Consider the following 4,966-nt stretch of genomic DNA (forward strand, 5'->3'; position numbering starts at 1 on the left):
GTACACGAATAACAACACCCTCTGTGGAAACCTAAACAAATCCAGACGCACAATACCGGAAATAAACGCCCATAATAATATCGTAGGGGGCGGGGCCATGCGTTTCACATGTACGGAAGGGCGTGGCTTGACGCACATGAACTTGATTTGCACTTTAATTGTTTAATTATTTGCTTAATTAAAAGCCAACTGACATTCTAACACATGTTCTGTCCTTTAACACATCATTGAACAAATCAATCCATGCGTACGTGAACATATTTAAATCGAATCTACTAATATTTAGGTCAAATCAAAGCCCCTTATATCTAAATGGTAAAATGTTATTAGAACTAAGACAAACAGCAAGATTTTCAAAGTAATATTGACAACAAATTTTAAAAAAAGAGGTTACACCGACAATGCAAGTTCCCCAGGACAAAGGAGGAGTTTAACCAGAAACTACACTAAACTGAGTACTAAACCTTCACACTGTGTGTGTGAAAGTTATTAGATATTATGATAGTGCGGTTCTTAATTACAGTAAGCTTATTTTTCAATGAATTGATTTGTAATTATTTATATCGGTTGCATTCTAGTAAACTATTTAAAGTGTTAACACAATGTAAAAAGTATTTTTTTTTCTGTCAGTGTGAAATAGTAAGCAATAAGGGGCTCAAAAGTAAAACCCTCTAATATATGTGACACATGCAGTGTTTGTCTCTGAGAATCACACAGTGAAAGCTTCATTCTAGACTCTTTGCACTGCCAGACGACACACTTTACTGCAAGTAAAGTCCATTACGGTATTGGATGTTAAATTGAAGTTCAATACACCTTCATAATGTCATGATTTTGACTTTACATTGCAGCCGTGGCCATTTCTTGTGGAAATCACAGTTCAGCTGCTCCCTCTAGTGGTTTGAGGTTGTACTGCCACCAACATGTGCACATTTCCTTCAAACCTTAAAAACCTCTTGGGAAGGGACAAAGTGTGGGATTAACCGCTTGTATTGTCTTTGGTTGGAAAGTGTTTATTTTAATGTTTTTTTAAGAAAGAGAGCCATAGCACGCGAAATAATTAAAACAGCTAAAAAGAATACTTGGAGACAGTTTTGTTCTTCAATAGGAGGAGAGAGAGAGATGTATAGGACAGGTATGGAATATGATTAAAATAAAAAGATGAGTGGAGGAAGGATAACCAGTAAAATATCAGTCCTAGTGGAAGGAGAAAATGTAGCAAAAACAGATATAGAAAAAGCCAACCTTCTAGGAAGAGTATTTGCCAGCGTCCACAGTAGAGATCACCTTACAGACAAACATAAACAGAGGAAAGAAGAAGTCTTAAAAGTGAATGAAAAGGTTTATGAAAGAAAGGTAGATATTAGCTCACGTTGGAATAGAGGGATATGAGGTTGCAGATAAACTTGCCAAAAGAGCATTAAACAAAAATGATATTTTAGAAATTGCTTTTGGGAGGTCAGAAGCAAAATCAGTAATACAGCACGGAATTATTACATCTTGGCAGGAAATTTGGAATAATGACAATAAGGGTAGAAATTACAACAAAATTCAGACGTCAGTCAGAGTGAGAAGTGATGGAGGTACTGTAAATGTAGAACAGAAGATGTTACCTTGTTTAGGTTAAGGTCAGGACATACAGGACTCAATGACACGTTGTACATCATGAAAAAGACAGAGTGGGATAAATGTGAGATATGCAACCGTAAAGAAAGTGTTGAACATGTGCTGATAGAGTGGAGGAAGTTCAGTGTGGAAAGAGAGGGAATGAAGGGCAGAGTGGTAGCGGTAGGAAGGGAGTGGAGCATCAAAGGACTGTTAGAGACAGGGGACAAACAAGTTCAGGTTAAAAGGGCTTTACTTAATTTTCTGAATGGAACGAGTTTAATATCCAGAATATAACTTCTATATGAAGTTTTTTTTAATTTATTTATAAATAACATTATTATTGTGTTTAAATGATAACTGTCATACAGTCATGATGTTACACACTCCCGTACAGTAGGTTGCGGCATGCACCTTAAACGTTGTTTTGTAGTCCGCCAATAAACTGAAAGAAGAAGAAGAAGATGCGAATACTGTCATGGCGCTGGGAGGTGAAAATGGACAGGAGTCTGGAAAAGAAACGCAAATGAATTATACAACCAGTCGTAACCTTCATGAAGGAGAGAAGAATGGGCTTCAACAGGTAAAAAAAAGTGAGGTGAACCCTCCGTCTGTCTGTCCATCTGTCTGTCTGTCTCTGTCTGCTGGCTGCTTTCTGTCCTGTAGGTGGTGTATGTGTTCAGCTCCCTGCTGTGTTGTCTGTGTCGTGCAGATTGTCTGCAAGTTGTTTTGCATTGGTTTACAGGCGTATTTAATGCCAGAAATGCAACTGATTGGTCTAAGAGTGGGTTAGGTAGTATTTGAAACATGTATTGGTTTTTAACTTCTTTTTTAAACCTGTGAATATGTGTAGCGTTGTGTCTTTTCAGCATTTAAAACTAATCTACCTGTCTCAGAGAAGCCTATAAGCTTTTTTTGTATGTACTTGTGCGAGGCAAAAGAAAATAATTCACACAGTATCCTTTGCTCCCACAAGGATTTCTATTCACTGTTGCTGTACAAAGGTGTATGCTGAGAAAAATATAGATGGTTGTAGGTCAAAAACATAACTAATTTAATTTACTTATTTGCTTATCTTTTAACCTCATCTCTTCTTCTTCCTCAGGGTACATGGAGAGTTCTTATAAAGCCCAGGTGATGAACATAATTAGGGTCAATATGAAACAGGTGGGGAGACAAACAAGAGGCCCAGAAGGGCTGATGAGGCAATCATCAACAGGTGTGCGGAGCATGAGAAGAGCACACTGAGGGCACCCGGTGTACAGGTGAGGAACGTCAGCCAGGTGACCACATCTTCAAATGTTTATCTTCAAAGCAACATTAAAAATAAAAAAAGCATTAACAATAAAGACAGTTCAACTTTGTTTACGTTAAAAGCATTTTTTTCGGACGTTATTATTTTGTAATTCATGTAATTTATGTACTTTCTTACATTTTTTTTCTTTCATATCACAAGGCTCAGACACACGCACGCACACACACACGCACACACGCACGCACGCACGCACGCACACACACGCACACGCACACGCACACGCACACACACACACAGTTCTCCCATACACTGACTATATGATGTTTGCTGGCTTGTATCTCACTGTTCTTGTCGTCCTCTTGTTGTTATGTCTATGTATTCTCTTGCAATTAATAAAAAAATAAAAAAAAATAAAAAAATAAAGACAGTTAAGTTCAAATCTACAACTTCACTTCGTGGGAGCTATGCAGCACATTTCCAACCAGAATGGACGGCTGCAGAAGTATATACATTGTGCAACATTCCACTACACATAAATATACAGTTGATGAATTGCATATATTTCCTCCTACGAGCCGGTAGAATCTATGCTGCACACTGGGTGGCAGCATGGGATGTATGTGGAGAAGCTGCGTGCGTTTTGTCTGCTGTTGCAGCGAAAGTGCAACACTAGTTATTTATTTATTTCTTGTCAAAGTGGCATTGAACTGAGCTCTGTGGTGATGTTATAATTAGTTCTCGGGGGAATGAATCTGCTCTCTTACTGTCTGCTGGTTCTCCCTTTTCCTCCTCCCTTTGCTCTCCTCCTCTGCATCTTTCTCTCTTTCTCTGTCTCATCTCTCTTTCAATGCTTTTACTTTTTTTTCCCCGGTGCCTCTCGCTGTCTTTGCCTCTTTGTCTCTGAGGCAGCAATAGCTGCTCTTTCCTATGGGAGCATTTTGTGGAAAGTCACCCAACACGTCAGATGAATTGGAGGAGAGAAAAAAAAAGCATGTTGAAAGAAGAGCGGCAACTTTATGAATAGCCATCTGTCATTAGTGAAAGCAGACGAGAGGGTGAGGGAAAGCTGTGTTCATTTGTTCAAATAAAAGTTTGGACAAAATCAACTGGTAAAATGTTGGCACATTCATTAAACTAATTTATAAATAAATAAACCTGAAAGGTTCTTTTAACCGTCTTTGAAACAGAAAAGCAATGAGCAGGGATTCCTGTTGATTTACAGTTCTTGACAACATACACACATCTAAATGCCACAAGGTGGCAGTCATGTATAACTAATAACTAACTGTGAACAGCAAACTGAAAACCCGAGGCTGTGGAAAACAAATGTATAATCTGAACAGGGATTAAAATCTGCTCAATAATGTTCAGACAGAGTTGTATCATCTATCAGCAGACTTGTGACTGCATCATACTATTCATCAAAGCCCTCGATGCTTGTCTCAGGTCTTGTGTTTCGACTAAGAAGAGAGACAATGAAATGGGACTACATTGTTGTGCTTTGGCAACTGTTTTACAATTACCAGTGATCAGTCGGTATGATTGTACCAACTTGATAGCATTTGTGTTTTGATTTCATTTTGGCATTATCACCTTTATTTTGTCTTGTCTGTTATTTGACGGAGGACAGTCGGGGCAGAGAGGTACAATATGAAAAAGATGAGTGATAAACTGAAGCAGCTAAATGGAATTCAGCCATAAGTCACATTGCGCGGGCATGAACTATACCCTTCGTAAACAAACCGACTAATTGATGATGAGAAGCAGCTGGGTAGGCAGGTATCCAAATCAGGTGATCCACACTCAGAGGAGGCAACCAGTGGGAAGAAGAGGAAAAGACGAGGAAACAGGAGGAGACCGTTAGAAAAAGATTAAAGCTGTGTTTTCAGTTCTCAAACTGAAGAGGAAAGAGAGGGAGACATTACAGGAGGCCCCATGCAGCTGGCTCGAAATAATGCTGCAGCTTTATGTCACGCTCCACCTTTGTTGACGAGGATGGCGTTATGGTGCCTCCGTAATGAAAACGGGAACGGTACCTTGTCTTGCTGTTAAATGTGGTCACTATATTTCGGTAATGGCTACAGTGTAGCAGCGTTGTCCCGCTAA

The sequence above is a fragment of the Anarhichas minor genome, unplaced genomic scaffold, assembly GCF_050575085.1.
Source record: "Anarhichas minor isolate MPS153535 unplaced genomic scaffold, ASM5057508v1 ptg000040l, whole genome shotgun sequence".
In the NCBI taxonomy this organism is placed as follows: domain Eukaryota; kingdom Metazoa; phylum Chordata; class Actinopteri; order Perciformes; family Anarhichadidae; genus Anarhichas; species Anarhichas minor.